Source organism: Rhinatrema bivittatum, chromosome 2 (genome assembly GCF_901001135.1).
Source record: "Rhinatrema bivittatum chromosome 2, aRhiBiv1.1, whole genome shotgun sequence".
Taxonomy (NCBI): Eukaryota; Metazoa; Chordata; class Amphibia; order Gymnophiona; family Rhinatrematidae; genus Rhinatrema; species Rhinatrema bivittatum.
In genome coordinates, this window is record NC_042616.1 from 543,922,755 (window position 1) to 543,940,584 (window position 17,830).

Consider the following 17,830-nt stretch of genomic DNA (forward strand, 5'->3'; position numbering starts at 1 on the left):
AGATAGGAATAAGTCAAAGTTACAATCAACGGGAGTCAAGAACTTGGAAGCTTAAAAACAAGCTGGAAGGAAGATAAAGGCAAGTATTAATTATGAAAGATACGATAGAGAGAACGGGTTAAAGCTTGAAAGTGCTTTAACCTGGAGGTACCAGAGTCCATACGGAGGGATACGGAGGGAATCTGGTTAAAGAAATGTAAAAAGAAAAGTACAATGGAAAAGAGCCTGGAGAAGACAGGCAGGAGCTAAGAGAAGAGACTGAGGGATACGGAGGGAATCTGGTTAAAGAAATGTAAAAAGAAAAGTACAATGGAAAAGAGCCTGGAGAAGACAGGCAGGAGCTAAGAGAAGAGACTGATATCACTATCATTAAATCGTAAAAATTACTGTTCAACAAAAAAGTAGAAAAAATGCTAGTTTGGTGACTGGAATGTGCAATACAGAGCTCTAGTAACTGTCTTTATCCTGAAGTAAATTGATGCAGGCTGCAATAGCTTTTTGGGTGAATGGACAAATTTTCCAAGTTAGAACCTGCCTGTTCTAAAAGCTCATGCATAATATTTCTTCAGATTTTCAATTAGAAACATGCATTCATATCTGAAGAAGGGACCTAGGTGATCTCAAAAGCTTATATGGAACATTTTTGGAAGTATGTTAAACCAATGAAAAGGTATAAGAACTTACCAAAAATCTCATGATTAGAATATGAATTTAAGTAGTATTAGGTGGTTATATTTTACATGCATATTTTTTATTATATGTAATAGTGTGATTGAGGGTTAAATAATTTTATGGAAAAACACGAAGGTTCCATTAAGTGTAGCAGGGCTCTTAAAAGCTCCATCATAAGAAACTAGTAGCACATCATTGATTATATGTAGACATTAACAAATCTTCCTAGCTCTGTGTTCTCCAATTACGGGCTGTAAACCGCACGGGAGAGCCAGCGAGCACCTGCTCTCCTGACGCGCGCAGGCCACTCTCCTGGTCGTGCGATTCACTAAGGAAAGGTATGCAAATTAAGGCCTGCGGTAAAAAGGAGGCGGTAGGGACACTAGCGCGTCCCTAGTGCCTCCTTTTTGACAGAAGCGGCGGTGGGAGCAGGTTTGACAGCCAATGCTTAATTTTACCGGCATCGGTTGTCAAACCCGCTGACAGCCACGGGTTCGGAAAACGGGCGCTGGCAAAATTGAGCGTCCGTTTTCCAACCCGTGGGCCGTGGACAGATTTTTTTTTTTTTGGGCCCTCTGACTTAATATCGTTATGATATTAAGTCGAAGGGTGTACAGAAAAGCATTTTTTTTCTGATTTTCTGTACACTTTCCCGGTGCTGGCTTCGCTGCACATTTTACTTTCTGGATCGCAAGGGACTAACTAATAAGCTCATCAACATACATTTGAATGTTGCGGGCACTATTAGTTTCGGGGGGTGGCTGCGTGTTTTCCACGCGCTTTTACCCCTTACTGTATCGGCCCGTTAGTGAGGTCAGTATTCAGAGAGCTGATGAGCAGGCAAGTTATCCAGGTAAAGTTATGCCAGGAACCTTCCCCAGATCTTCATCAGGGCATACACACATAAGTATGCCACTGATTATATTCGGATGAAGTTATGCACATGACTTTACCCAACTAACAGGCCGATAGATACAGTGCGCTCTGACGGAGCTCACTGTTAGCAGGCATTTGGATGCGTAGCTTTACCCCTTATCAGTAAGGGATAATAGCGCATCCAAACCCCCCCCCCCCCCCCCCCCCCCCCCCCCGAACCTAATAGTGCTCGCAACATGCAAATGCATGTTGATGGCCCTATTAGGTATTCCTGTGTGATTCAGAAAGCAAAATGTGCAGCCAAGCCGCACATTTTGCTTTCAGAAATTAGCGCCTACCCAAAGGTAGGCGCTAATTTCTCCGGGCACCTGGAAAGTGCACAGAAAAGCAGTAAAAACTGCTTTTCTGTGCACCCTCAGACTTAATATCATGGCGATATTAAGTCTGAGGTCTCGAAAGTTTAAAAAAAATAAAAAAAAATTTAAAATAGGCCCGCAGCTGGCGGGTCAAAAACTGGACGCTCTGTTTTGCTGGCATCCGGTTTCTGAACCCGTGGCCGTCAGCAGGCTCGAGAACTGACGCTGGCAAAATTGAGCGTTGGCTGTCAAACCCGCTGACAGCCGCCGCTTCCGTCAAAAAAGAGGCGCTAGGGACGCAATAGTGTCCCTAGCGCCTCTTTTTACCGCCGGGCTTAATTTCAATAAATTAAAATACTGAATCGCGCGCACAGGAGAGTGGGCGCTAAAACGCTCTCCCGCGTTTTTACTGTATCGGCCCGTAATTTAGGTCAGCTATTTTTCTGACTAGACTTGTGCTTGTAACTTTAGCCAGAGTACACTCAATATGAATGTGCACCAGCTAGATTTTAGCCCCACCTGGGTACACCTCCATCAATGCTCCTTTCTATCTGGATAATTTTGTGCGCACAATGAGTTTTGTATACAAAATTTATGTGGTCAAAGGGGGAAATATTCAAATCTTGGATTTGTGCACATACCTCCAAAAGTTACTTGCACAAATACTTTTAATATCAGCCTTAGTATTTATACCGTAAATGCAGCAAATGCATATTTCTCATTTTTCTTGAAGGAGGGAAAATTGACTGTTTCTTGGTCCCAGCCCCACTCCTTTCCCCTTCAGTTTCCTTGAATCTTGGGCTGTCTTTAGGTTATGTCTCAGTGCAAACTGAGAACAAACTGAGATACTATCACCATTACTTGAAAGTATACAATGATAGCAGGATGGTTGTTATATTTAATATAAATCGCCTTCCAGCTTCCAAAGAATCACCCAAAGCGATGTTGGATTTTCCACTATGTAGTTACCTTGCAGCACCCTTTTAACAGTTCCTCAGATGAAATTATGCATTCACTGAATAGGGTCTTTCACACCCTGGGTCATCTGGAGCTCAGGGTGCTATGGAAGCAGTGTTCACAGTCCCCTAGGGCAGAGGATGAAAGAAGTCATGGTCATTGTTAAATTGATGCCTTGTGGCTGGAATTAGAACCCATGATCCAGGGATCAAGGAGGAACCCTGGTGCATAACTCGCAGCCTCAAGACCATTGCAGCAATGACCAGACAAGGAATTATGGGAGGATGGGTCTGTTAATGTAAGGGGAAAAGCTCAGGGTAGCTGTGCCTGTGAATGAAGGCTCCTGGCATCAGAATCCAGCCCAAGTTCTGAATAAGCTGGAAGAAAAAATCTAGAACAGCTACTATTAGATCAAAAAGAAAGGACTTAACCCTTTAATACTAGTCAGTATTCCAGGACTGAGTCATAAAACCCAAATATATCTTATAGCAACCATATCCTTTTTAGATATTTTGCTCTTTTATTAAGCAAAGCTGTACACTTTAGAAGATTTTCTCAAAAAAATCAGCAGATTAGGGTCCATATTGGGAGAATACTGAAACAGTATGCAGTTCTCAATGAAGCAAAGAAGATGAGAAACAAATAGACACTTCTGTAAGGCAGCTGATATTTCCCCAAAGACGACTGTACCCATATGCTTTAACAGAAGAATGCAGAGCTGGAAAATGAAAAGCATTATGATGACATCTGGTGGCCACTTGAAATAGAAAGGCCAACACTACTGAAAACAAAAGAGTTTCAAGCAGTAGTTGTGATTCAGGACCCACATTCATTGTAAGCTACCTCTCAATTCCCTCATCTAGGTACAAATAAGAGAGCAATACATTTATACTGTATACTCAAACCTACAATTATGTGCTATGAATGTCCTACAGCTGGTAATGAATATTTAGGGACATGTTCCGAGCATTACTTAATAATCATGTGAACTAAAGGGCATGGCTGACAAGACTTCTCAGTATCTCTACTGCAACCTGCTTTAACTATAAGATGCACAGAAATGTTTTTCTTCTCTACTACAAAACAGTTGTGCCAAAATATTTGCCCCCATTCTTACATTTTCTGCTTTTAAGCAAAAATACTGTGGCATAGTTTATAGATGGTGTTGCTGTATAATCTTCTTGTGGAAATGGTTCCTACTTCCTGAAGCTTAGGCAATTAAAATTTTGGGCAAAAGATAAACATTTTTTTAAATGTCCAAGTAAATTGACTTGAAAATTTCTTGAATTTTTTGGTCCAAAACTTAACATTTGTCCCTTTGTTTTTATTTAGGGTGAAATCTTATCAAAAAAATCTAGTCATTTTTTTTTTTCCTTTCAACGTGTGCCAAGTGTAGAACACATTTTTAAATATTTTCAGATTCAAATTTGAGATTTTTACTTAGAATATGTGAAAAAATGTGCACAAATCCTTATTTTTTTGGCCTGGCAGTTTCCTCCTGCTTTTGAGGCTCCTTACTCAGTCTGAACCAACTTCTGTTGAGCTATGGGTCTATGAACCAGGTGTTTTTGTTAGCTTCGTGGACCCTTGGGCCAACCGGAACTGATGGATGGGATGCTGTGAAGGTTTGCAGCAGTGGTCCCGACGGGGAGGCGGCAAGCACGGACTCGTGGATGGCCTGAGGAAGAACCAAGGAAGCCCTATGCGACCAAGGGCTTTGGCAAGGAGGAGGAGGACGGTGGTACTGGCGCTGTGGAGAGATGGTCTTCACCCTGGAAGCCGATCCTCCCCCGAGAGGAGCTCGTAGGAGTCCGCCCGTAGGGACCCGGCCGCTGGGACTTAGGAGAGCCCGCGGGGGCCGAGTCAGGAGGAGTGCAAGGTCGTGTGCCAGAGGATCGTCGCTTGCCAGTCCAGAGTCGTGTGCCAGAGAATCGTCGCTTGCCAGTCCAGAGTCAAGAGCCAAGGGATCACCGTAAGCCAGTCCAACGTCAGAAGCCAGAGAATCACCGAATGCCAGGCCAGAGTCAGGAACCAAGGAACACCGTCAGCCGATCCGAGTCAAGACCCAGGGAACACCAGGAAGGAACCAGGAACTCCGCAACAGGAACTAGAACAAACAGGGAACCTTGTTGCAAGGCCCTGAGAGCCGGAACTGCAGGGCTTAAGTAGCCCTGCAGCCTCTGACGTCATCCGAGGGAGGAACCAAGTTCCCCCGCGCTTGGCCCTTTAAATGGGAACCCGAGACGAGCGCGCGCGCTTAGGGGGTGGAGCCAGCCGCGGCGAGACGCCGGCTGCTCCGCCGGAGCAGGAGCGGGGCGGCAGAGGAGCCTGCAGGCCCGGGGGAGGTGGGAACGTGTCGGGCCTGCGGCGGAAGCGGTCTCAGGAGGCACGGGGAAGGCGGCCCGGAACCGGGGCGGCCAAGGGGTAAGCGGCGATTCCGGGACCGGCCCGGAATCGCAACAGTTTTCTCCTATTATATATCCTTCTCTCAGCAAACGTAGCCCAATTGCTACAGAAATCCTTGATTGGACAATATGCATCAAAGCTCCTTCCGGAACCGTGTAATCTTGAGTTCTGCGTTCAGCCAGTAGGTGGTGATGGAAAGGGGGAGGAGTGGCTCTTTATGTCAGAAACAATATCCAAGCATCTGAGCTGCAAGGAAGATGGGGCAATGAAGAAGCACTATGGGCCGACCAACAAAAAGATGGGGCATCCATTTTTATTGGAGTGGTTTACAGGCCTCCAAACCAAAAGGAAGAGCTGACGGAGATCTCGTTGAAGACATCCAAAAGATAGGCAAGAAGGGAGAAGTGGCCAAATGTAGACTGGAGAATCCCATCAGCAGAATCTAATAATAGTAGAGAAATAATGGATGCCCTGCAAGTAGCTTTGTTCAAACAAATGGTAATGGAATCCATGAGAGAAGGAGCTATACTCAACTTAGTGCTCACTATGTCCAGGTGGGCACCCACCTCAGCAGCAGCGATCATCAAACGGTATGGTTTAATATCACAAAAAGGATACGGAAAAGAAGCACAAAGACCCAAGTTTTGCAGTTCAAAAACACGGACTTTGATGAAATGGGGAAGTACCTGGAGGGAGAACTAAAAGGCTGGGAGAACGAGAGAGATGTGGATCAACAGTGGACCAATCTAAAAGGAGCAGTTACCAAGGCAACTAATCTATATGTTAGAAAAGTAAAGAAAAGCAAAAGAAAAATGAAACCTATATGGTTCTCAAAGGAGGTGGCTGACAAAGGCCAAAAGAACAGCATTCAAGAAATATAAAAGCTCCCAAAGGGAGGAGCACAGAGAAGAATATCTGGTAGAACTGAGAGAGACGAAGAAATTAATCAAGACAGCAAAAAGTCAAGCGGAAGAGAGGATTGCCAAGGACGTAAAGAGAGGTGACAAAACATTTTTCAGATATATCAGTGAAAAAAGAAAAGTTCAAAGTGGTATAGTGAAATTGAAAGGTGGAAAGGATCAATGTGTGGAGAGACGAAGAAATGGCAGAAATATTAAACGAATACTTCAGTTCTGTGTTTACTAAAGAGGACCCTGGAGAAGGACCGTCTCTAGCTAACAAGAAACTGGAGGGGAGTGGAGTAGATGTAACTCCATTTACAGTAGAGATTGTATGGGAAGAGCCTTGGAAACTGAAAGTGGACAAAGCCATAGGTCCTGATGAGATTCATCCCAGGATACTGAGGGAGCTCAGAGATGTGCTGGCGGGTCCGCTGTGTGACCTGTTCAATAGATCCCTAGAAACGGGAGTGGTGCCGAGTGATTGGAGAAGAGCAGTGGTCCCACTTCACAAGAGTGGGAACAGAGAAGAGGCTGGTAACTACAGACCAGTTAGCCTCACTTCAGTGGTGGGAAAAGTAATGGAGTCACTGTTGAAAGAGAGAATAGTGAACTATCTACAGTCGGGAGAATTGCTGGACCAGAGGCATCATGGATTCACCAGGGGAAGATCCTGTCAGACAAATCTGATTTACTTTTTTGACTGGGTAACCAAGGAATTGGATCAAGGAAGAGCACTCTGTCATCTACTTGGATTTCAGCAAAGCTTTTGATACAGTCCCGCGAAGGAGACTGGTGAATAAAATGAGAAGCTTAGGAGTGAGTGCCGAGGTGGTGGCCTGGATTGGAAACTGGTTGACGGACAGAAGACAATGTGTGATGGTAAATGGAACTCTCTCTGATGAGAGAGCGGTTTTAAGCGGTGTACCGCAAGGATCGGTGTTGGGACCAGACCTGTTCATTATCTTTGTGAGCGACATTGCGGACGGGATAGAAGGTAAGGTTTGTCTTTTTGCGGATGACACTAAGATCTGCAACAGAGTGGACACACCGGAAGGAGTGGAGAGAATGAGATGGGATTTAAGGAAGCTGGAAGAGTGGTCAAAGATATGGCAGCTGAGATTTAATGCCAAGAAGTGCAGAGTCATGCATATGGGGAGTGGAAATCTGAACGAACTGTATTCGATGGGGGGAGAAAGGCTGATGTGACGGAGCAGGAGAGAGACCTTGGGGTGATAGTATCTAATGATCTGAAGTCGGCGAAACAATGTGACAAGGCGATAGCTAAAGCCAGAAGAATGCCGGGCTGCATAGAGAGAGGAATATCGAGTAAGAAAAGGGAAGTGATGATCCCCTTGTACAGGTCCTTGGTGAGGCCTCACCTGTACTGTGTTCATTTCTGGAGACCGTAACTCCGAATAGACAGAGACAAGATGGAGGCGGTCCAGAGAAGGGCGACCAAAAAGGTGGAGGGTCTTCATCAAATGACTTATGAGGAGAGGTTAAAGAATCTAAATATGTACACCCTGGAAGAAAGGAGCAGAGGTGATATGATACAGACTTTCAGATACTTGAAAGGTTTTAATGATCCAAAGACAACGACAAACCTTTTCCATCGGAAAAAAATCAACAGAACCAGAGGTCACGATTTGAAGCTCCAGGGAGGAAGACTCAGAACCAGTGTAAGGAAGTATTCCTTCACAGAGAGGGTGGTGGATGCCTGGAATGCCCTTCCGGAGGAAGTGGTGAAGACCAGAACTGTGAAGGACTTTAAAGGGGCGTGGGATAAACACTGTGGATCCATAAAGTCTAGAGGACGTGAATGAAGAGTGGGTGGCTCACGGGAATGACGGCTACTACCTGGAGATAATACCCTTATTCAATAAACATACACACGGTTAATGCGACTCCAACATTGCTCTGAGTCCAACATTGCTCTAAGCTTCATGGGCAAGAGGAAATGTGGAAAAAAGGATTTCCTAGCGTGTAGCCAGATGGACTCAGAACAAGTGGTGTATAGTGTGCTCGTGCCAGCAGTTGGAGACTGATCTGACGTCAGCACGGGTACATATACCCCCACAGGAAGTGAAGCACTTCAGTAATTTCCATCTCCAAAGCAGTTTGGAGAGCCTGCACGCTCGCTGAGCGTGTTTTCCAATACTACTTTCTACTTTCTACATTCTAACTTACTAAATTTCTACAGACGACGAGCCCCGCACTCCTGCGGTGATACCCTCGGGTCCCTCCCTCAGTTGAGTTTCCCGGGGTGATTTCCGTGATCCCTCGGAGGTCTAGGCCTCGGTCCCGGCGTGGACTTAGCCCCGAGCGAGACGAGTTCGGCGGCTTAGAGGCAGCGGGTGCATTTCCTCAAGCGCGGCGGTGAAGGTATTTCCCCTCTCCCCCCGCAGCCGGAGACCGCCCGGGTTTTAGCCGGGAAGCTCCGTGGATCAGGTAAGGCGTACATCTCTTTTTTTTTGGGGTCTCCGAGGTACGAGGATCGGCGGCATTGCCCGCATGCGGCACGCCGTGGAGGTCGCCATCTTGTCTGCCTTGTTCAGGAATTGAGCGCCCATGATAGGCGCCTGTTATTGAGCATATTGTATATTATTGAGCGTATATTGCCGACCGCATATTATTGAGCGCACATTGTATATTATTGAGCGTATATTGCTGACCGCATATTATTGAACGCATATTGTATATCATTAAGCGTATATTGCTGACCACATATTATTGAACGCATATTGTATATCATTAAGCGTATATTGCTGGCCGCATATTATTGAGCGCATATTATTATTAAGCGCCGGCGCCCTGCATTCGGAAGCCGCGATGGAACATTTAAACGCCCTGGCGTCTCCCGTGGCGGCGCCTCCTGATTCCGGCGTGAAAGCTCTCAGCCTCTGCTCAGCATGCCAGCTTAGAGCCACGCAGAGCGAGGAGCCAGACTCCCTTTGTGCCCAATGTGAGGAGGCCGTGGGAGCCTCGGGCCAGGACCAGTCTCAACCGAGGTTTGTCGACAGTTCCCCAGGGGCCGCCCCGGACTTAGCAGGCAGTCTTGAACAACCAGGGATCGTGGGGGACCTGGTACCCAGACGACTAGAGACCGCTTCCATTTCCTGGGTGGATTTGTTTAAAGGGATCCATGCCTTTGTACAGATGCAGTCAGCTTCTCGCCCTTATCGCGGGCACCCGCCTCCGGGCACTCCGGCTCATGCGGACCCTGATGTTTCAGAGGACGAGTCCGAACCCCCCGAGGAGGGGGAACTTCGCTCGGGGATTGAGCCATATCAAACTATGCGGCGGTTCTTTCCCAAGGAAGATCTCTCCGACCTGGTTTCTCAGTGCCTGACGGAGTTGGCTATTCCTGGCCCCAGCACTATGGCGGCAGCTACGCAGAACCCCGTGCTGGAAGGTCTTCGGCCTACAGCCCGCCATTTTCCCTTCCTGCAAGCAGCACAACAACTGATCGATTTGGAGTGGACTGCGCCAGAGGCCTCATTCAATGGGGTCGGGCATGTACCCCCTGGACCCGGCAATCAAGGAGATGCTGGCGTGCCCTCAGGTGGACGCCTTGGTTAGCGCTCTGGTCAAGCACACTACCATTCCAGTTGAGGGGGGGGCGGCCCTCAAGGAGCCTCATGACCGGCGACTGGACGCCATCCTGAAACAGACCTTTGGGGTGGCAGCTCTATCTTTGCGGATCGCAACCTGCTGCACAGTGGTGACGCGTTCCTGTTTGTCACAGGTCAGGAACAATGCTCCGGCAGCAGACATGGAGTCAGCTCTCTCGTTCCTCACGGATGCCGCATCCGACCTAGTCCGTACAACAGCCAAGGGAGTCTCATCCTCAGTGGCAGCCAGGAGGTAGCTCTGGATACGGAACTGGTCAGCCGATGCTCCTTCTAAGACACGCCTCACCAGAATGCCCTTTAAGGGCTCTCACCTGTTCGGCAGCGACCTTGATAAACTGGCCAGCACATGGGGCACCTCTCCAGTACCTAGACTGCCGGAAGACAGGTTCAAAAGGAACCAGCGCGCCTTTCCAAGGCCATCCAGAGGCAGAAGCTCCCAACATTTCATTCCCTATAGGACTCGCTACCAGGCACCTCATCCTCAGGCCAGGAACCAGACCTTTCGGACCAAGCAGCACAAGAGGGGAGCCGGCATGGGTTCAGGTCCTGGCTGCGCCTCCCAATGAAAATCAGCCGATCCATCCGGGGGACGGAGCCATAGGGGGCAGGTTAACCCTCTTCTACCCCAGATGGGTCGAGATTACGTCGGACCAGTGGGTCCTCGCCATCATCCGAGAGGGGTATTATCTGGACCTCCATCATATCCCTCCGGACAGGTTTGTGGAATCCCAGTGTCCAATACACAAGAAGGCAGCATTGGAAGCTACCCTGGCGAGGCTCCTGTCTTTGAAAGCCATAATCCCAGTACCTGCATGGGAAATGGATTCTGGGCATTATTCCATTTATTTCATGGTACCCAAGAAAGGGGGCACTTTCCGGCCCGTATTGGACCTCAAGTCAGTCAACCGATACGTAAGGGTCCCGAGGTTTCGCATGGAAACTCTGCGGTCAGTCAAGACCGCAGTACAGCCAGGGGAATGGCTTTAGACTTGTCAGAAGCATACCTGCATATCCCGATCCATCGGGATCATCAGCGCTACCTACGCTTCACGGTTCTGGGACGACACTTTCAATTCCGGGCTTTGCCCTTCGGGTTAGCCACGGCGCCGTGGACCTTCACCAAGGTGATCGTAGTAGTAGCAGCGGCGCTCAAACGGGAAAGAATCCTTGTCCATCCTTACCTAGACGATTGGCTAATCAGGGCGAAATCACGAGAGGAGAACCATCGGGCAACCAACAGAGTGATCGCCCTTCTGGAAAGCCTGGGATGGGTAGTCAACCTAAACAAGAGTTGCCTACAGCCTTCCCAATCACTGGAATACCTGGGAGTCCAGTTTGACACCCAGGCAGACAAAGTCAGTCTCACCGCCAAGAGAAGGTTAAAACTTCAGACGCGTCTACGGTCCTTGATGGGAGCCAGCCGGCCCATAGCTTGGGATTATCTGCAGGTTCTCAGCCTCATGGCATCCACCCTGGAAGTGGTACCCTGGGCAAGGGCCCATATGAGACCTCTACAAAGCTCCCTGCTCTCTCGCTGGAACCCCCGCTTCCGGAATTACTCCGTGCATCTACCTCTACCAGCCAGAGTGCGGACCCAGTTACGGTGGTTGTTGCAGTCCAACCACACGAGTAGGGGGTCGAAGAAGTCCTCCCCCATGTGGATTCTGCTCACCACAGATGCCAGCCTGAGCGGATTGGGAGCACACTGTGAAGAACTCACCGCCCAAGGGCGGTGGAACAGAGAAGAAGCAGGGTGGAATATCAACTGTCTTGAAGCACGGGCAGTCCGGTTAGCCTGCCTGCAATTTGCTCATAGACTGCGGAACAGGGCAGTCAGAGTGATGTCCGACAACGCCACCACGGTGGCATTCATCAACCGACAGGGCGGAACCAGAAGCCGACAGGTGTCCCTAGAGATAGCCCCGCTGATGGCTTGGGCAGAGGCGAATCTCCAGGATATCTCCGCCGTCCACATTGCCGGAAGGGACAACACCGCGGCAGACTTCCTCAGCAGGGAAAGCCTAAATCCGGGAGAATGGCAGCTGTCCCCCACAGCCTTCCAGATGATTGTGGATCAGTGGGGGATTCCGGACATGGACCTACTAGCGGACAGGTCCAATGCTCAAGTACCCAGATACTTCAGCCGCAAGCAAGATCCGTTCTCTCACGGGATCGACGCCCTGGTTCAGCCATGGCCTCCAGGGACCCTGCTATATGCTTTTCCTCCGTGGCACCTGCTGGGCGCCTTTATACACAAGATTCAGAAGCACAAGGGCCTAGTTCTTCTAGTGACACCAGACTGGCCAAGAAGACCCTGGTACGCGGACATGAGAAGACTACTGGCAGGGGAGCCCCTTCCCCTGCTTCCTCTCAGGGACCTGCTACGTCAGGGTCCCATCCTCCACGAGGATCCGGCTCAATTCTCTCTTACGGTCTGGCCATTGAAAGGGCTAGACTGAAGAAAAGAGGGTACTCTGAGCCGGTGATAGATACACTCCTCCGAGCTCGCAGGTTTTCCACATCCCTCACCTACGTAAGGATCTGGAGAGTATTTGAAGCCTGGTGCGACACTCATGGCACCAATCCACATGCGACCACAGTCCCTATTGTTTTGGCTTCAGAAGGGTCTCTCCCTCAGCTCCATCAAGGTTCAGGTGGCTGCGTTGTCTTGCTACAGTCCCAGGAGGGAGGGCAAGACTATTGCCACGCACCCAGATGTTTCCCGCTTCCTGAAAGGAGTGAAGCATATTCGTCTGCCACTGAAGTGGCCAGTGCCTCTGTGGAACCTCAACATAGTTTTGGATTTCCTCGCGGGATCCACCTTCAGACCCCTCCGGGGCCTGTCTCTCCGTTCTCTCACTTTGAAGATGGTGTTCTTGCTGGCTGTGTGTTCAGCACGCCGCATTTCGGAACTACAAGCACTATCCTGCCGTGATCCCTTTCTTAGAATCACTCCAGAGGCTATCCATCTTCGCACGGTTCCATCCTTCTTGCCTAAGGTAGTCTCACTATTTCACCTCAACCAAACCATATCCCTGCCAACCACAGCGGGTTTGAAGAAATCAGAAGAAGAGCGTTTGCTACGCCATCTCGACATCGGCAGATTGCTGCCCAGATATCTGGAAATGACAGAAGCAGTACGAAGGACGGACCATCTGTTCGTCCTTCACAGCGGGAAGAAACAAGGAGAAGCGGCTTCTCGGCCCACCATTGCCCGCTGGATTAAAGAAGTTATCAGAGTGGCCTACGTAGAGGCCGGGAAGTCACCACCTCTACAAGTCAAGGCTCATTCTACCAGAGCCCAAGCAGCATCTTGGGCAGAATTTAGGATGCTGTCACCCGCAGAAATATGTAAAGCGGCGACATGGTCCTCCCTCCATACCTTCTCCAGGTTTTATCATCTGGATATCCAGGCCAGGGAGGACACAGCATTTGCGAGGGCGGTCCTACGCGGTCCTCAGGCAGCCTCCCGCCCACTTCGGGAGTAGCTTTTGTACATCCCACTTGTTCTGAGTCCATCTGGCTACACGCTAGGAAATGTTGAGATTACTTACCTGATAATCTCGTTTTCCTTAGTGTAGACAGATGGACTCAGCATCCCGCCCAGCTGCCGGTATACATGGGTTTCACCGATTCAAGGCAGGCCATGTCGTTTTCTTACATAAGAGCATCCCCTTTGCCAGGTGTCCGCCTTCCGGTTGGGAACGCTGGCGGTCTCCAGCTACTATCAATCGGTCAGGGGAATCCTGTTTCACTAATTATTGATCGTCAGTACACATTGTTTAAAAGTCCAACTCAGAGGTAAAATAGTTTATAAGAACAACTCTGATTCTACTTTTGTTTAATATTCTTTATTGTAAATCATATGCTATTCATACACAAAACAGATCAATACACAGGAAGCAAATATAGCAAATATATACTTACATAATAAAGAGCTCAGCGCTGGGCTGTGCAACAGATACAGAATCCTTGCCAACCCTACTACATACCAGCTTTGCTTATATAGGTTAAAAATACAAAGTCAGCTAATTATCTGATTTCTGCTTGCATGCTTCACACCACTAAATTTTTACGCTGTCTGCCTACAGGCAGCTGTTATTTGTCTCCCCTTATCTTTCTCCCTCCTGCATTCTTTCCCACAGACTATTTGCTGCGTACTCTCTGCGATATCTCCTGCCCCATCCTGTGGCTTAATTTGTTGATTCTCTGGTGTCTGTGAATTCCTGCAAAAACAGTTTTATAGCTTTCTTCTTTGGCATCTGGCCTTCAAGGTCCCAGGTTTGTGTTCTGGGGCCTGCTGGTATTTTTCCATACCAGCAGTATGTTCAGTAATGGTGAAAAGGCCGGGGATTGAACCCGGGTATAATCAACAACATATATCCATAACAGCTTTTGCAAGGAAGATTACTGAAGTGCTTCACTTCCTGTGGGGGTATATGTACCCGTGCTGACGTCAGATCCGTCTCCAACTGCTGGCACGAGCACACTATACCCCACTTGTTCTGAGTCCATCTGTCTACACTAAGGAAAACGAGATTATCAGGTAAGTAATCTCAACATTTGTATTCACAAAAAAGCAGGGAGTAGCTTGCTTGTTACGGCGGTTACTACCCCAAACCAAATAAGCCTGATACTTCACTTTCAATGCTTATCCAGCATAGCTCTCTGCTTCAACTGCAGGGGGATGAAGAAAAGTGGATCTATATACAGACAACAACCAACAAGGACAGAATTACATAGTCTGGGTAAACAAATAAGCATGGGTGTAGCTTGCTTATTGTGGCGGTTACTACCCCTAACTAATTAACAGGTCGATCCAGTAAAGTGTGCTCCGTCGGAGCGCACTGTCACCCTGCTCTGGACGCGTGTTTTCCCTTACCCCTTATTCAGTAAGGGGAGGAAAACACGCGGCCCACCCGCGGCACCTAATAGCGCCCTCAACATGCAAATGCATGTTGATGGCCCTATTAGGTATTCCCGAGCGATCCAGTAAGTAAAATGTGCAGCCAAGCCGCACATTTTACTCTAAGAAATTAGCGCCGCCCAAAGGTCGGCGCTAATTTCTTCCGGCGCCAGGGAAGTGCACAGAAAAGCAGTAAAAACTGCTTTTCTGTGCACCCTCCGACTTAATATCATAGCGATATTAAGTCGGAGGTCCCCAAAAGTATAAAAAAGTAAAAAAAAAAAAAAAAAAAAAAAAATTTTGAATTCGGCCCGCGGCTGTCGGGCCGAAAACCGGACGCTCAATTTTGCCGGCGTCCGGTTTCCGAGCCCGTGGCTGTCAGCGGGCTCGAGAACCGACGCCGGCAAAATTGAGCATCGGCTGTCAAACCCGCCGACAGCCGCCGCTCCAGGCCAAAAGGAGGCGCTAGGGACGCGCTAGTGTCCCTAGCGCCTCCTTTTCCTCGTTTGCACCGCGTCGCCTAATTTAAATACTGGATCGCGCGCACCGGCGAGAGGCCGGTGCGCGCACCGGGAGAGCGGGCGTTAGTCCGCTCTCCCACGGACTTTACTGGATCGGGCTGTAAGCTAGATATTTCACTTAGATGCAGTTCCAACACTGCTCTCTACATTAATGGTGGGGGTGGAAGGGAAATAGAACCAAAAGGTTACTAAGAGCCAAGAGAAACAGATAAGTATGAGAAAAAAAAAAGTGTGAAGCTTGCTGGGCAGATTGGATGGGCCGTTTGGTCTTCTTCTGCCGTCATTTCTATGTTTCTATGATAACTAGGATTGCCTCCCCCAGAGACTCTGTACACTGCCTCTGCAGTTCTCCAAGCCATGAATGTGTCAAACTCATTTAGATTCCATTATAAGCTTCCATAAAAGCTATATATAGTGATAAAGAGTACAGACAATCCCAGGACCTATAAGCTTGGGCACATGTAATATTGGTAAAGCTGGCAGAAAAAAAACGTGCTGCATTATTGAATTACTTGGAAATAAGAGCTTGCATTTTGCCTTCAAAGAAAGTGGCAAAAGTAAAATGCATTGCAACTAACAGAATTGGATTCAGAACAAGGATTTTTGGCAGCGAGTGGAGGTTAGATCTTGTGCATTATTATGCAGACTTTTCTCCCTACAGTACTGTCCTGTGACAGGACTGGATTTTTAACTTGGATGTAATGGTGCGATAGTAGTCCTGGTTCCTCTGTGAGAGAGGAGAGCAGGTGATGTCGTTTATATTGAACTATATTTTATCTTTTATTTATTTTATTATTGATACCACTGTACTTTGGGAAACATGTTTTTGCAATAATATATTTATTTTAATGTATTTGTTGCTAATATATTATGGAACTGTTGTAAACCACTCCAGGTTTTTGGAGTAGGGTTGTTTTCCCGTCGATAGCAGGGCTGAATTAGCCATGCTGTATGGTAACTGTCAATCAGGGCCCAGGAAGGCGGAGCTTTGTAGCAGAGTGTAGATCTTTGATCCTCTGCGGCTGCGCGTGGGTTCCCGCGCAGTAGTCAACGGTTCTCCTCAGTCTGTTTTTTTCCGCGTGCGGGAGCGCACACGGAGCCTTCTTCTCCTCAGGAAGAAAAGTTATTGAGAAAAAAAAGTCAACAAAAAAGTCGGGGTTCAAGCCGTGTCCGTGCAGTAAGATCATGTCCATCACCGACGGACATGATCGATGCTACCGCTGCCTGGGACGCGACCACAACCAGTCCGACTGCGAACACTGTGCAAAGATGTCTCCGAGGGCTCGACGACACAGGAGCTATCGTTGGTTGGAGTTCTCAACGGAAGACAAGGCGTCCACGACTCATTCCTCTCCGGCCCCGAAATACAAGACATCAAAGACGGGTAAAAGAGCTGCTTCTTGGGACCCGCAGTCACCAAAGGTACGGGACGCGAAAAGGAAACCCAAAGAGAGAGGAGACCAGGGACCTGGTCTTCATTCCGAGACGCCTGAAGTGGGGAAACAGAGGCCTTTCAGATTGACTGAGCCTAGTACCCAAGAGCCTATTAAGGACAATCCGGTCCGGTCCTTAGTGCTATTACAGCAATCAGATCCACATAGAGACGCAGAACCACCTAAAAAGGTACAAAAACGGGCCGAAGGAGCGCCGAAGAAGTCTCATGCGACGCCGGAACGTTCGGCGCCGAAGACTCAATCGGCGCCGAAGCCTTACCCGGCTCCGAAGCCTCAGTCGGAGCCGAAGCCTCACTCAGCGCCGAAACCATTGCATTCAAAGTCAAAATCGGCGCCGAAACCTCTATCTCACCAAGCCGCTGAGGCAGACCATTCAGACAGAGGATCATCATCTGAACCCAAACAATGGGAACACTTGTCGGAATACCTGACCCATGACAAGAACTCCCAGAGGAAACGAGATTTCAAAGACCCCTTGCAAGGATCACAGAGTACCAAAGGTATTCACTATGATCAATCGGGTCAGACTTCAAGCAATTTACCAGGAGTATCGGTATCCCCTCCTAGAATAAGTACTGACCCTCATAGAAGTAGTCAGCCGCATATGAAAGAACATGCAGACAGGAAGTCTCGAAGCAGTACACACTCTTCAAACAGGAAAAGACATCGGCATCATTCCGACTCTTCCCGATCCACTAGTAGAGGACATAGTCATGCAAAACGACATCATACCTCCCATCATAAAGAAGTGAGATCCTCTTCTTCCTCTTCCTCACGCTATAAGAGTAAATCTGAACGATCTTGCTCTACTTCTCAAGGAGTTATTCCAATTTCTTCTTCATCATCATCTAACAAATCAAGGAGTATACAGTCCACTCGTCAACAAGGAACGGAGTGGAGTGATCTTTCAGAAGGTGAGGGTAATTATGATCCTCCGCCAAAGGATTTACCATATGAATCCAGTCAGTTGGAAAAACCCCCACCAATGCCACCTCATACATCAAAAGCATTTTGGGACCTGACACAATCATTAGCCGGCTTTTTTGAAACATTACAATCAACGTACGCTCTACCTCCGGAGTCTACTTTCCCGGCAGACAACAATAGCCCGGCTCCACAGCATACCCAACGGAAGATACCGTCTCCCC

General features: G+C 48.3%; 1 long non-coding RNA gene across 1 annotated transcript in view; it reads left to right on the forward strand.

Annotated features, from left to right (window-relative positions):
* Positions 1 to 17,830, forward strand: part of LOC115085171 — a 37,210-nt gene that overhangs the window by 777 nt on the left and 18,603 nt on the right. The window lies entirely within an intron of this gene.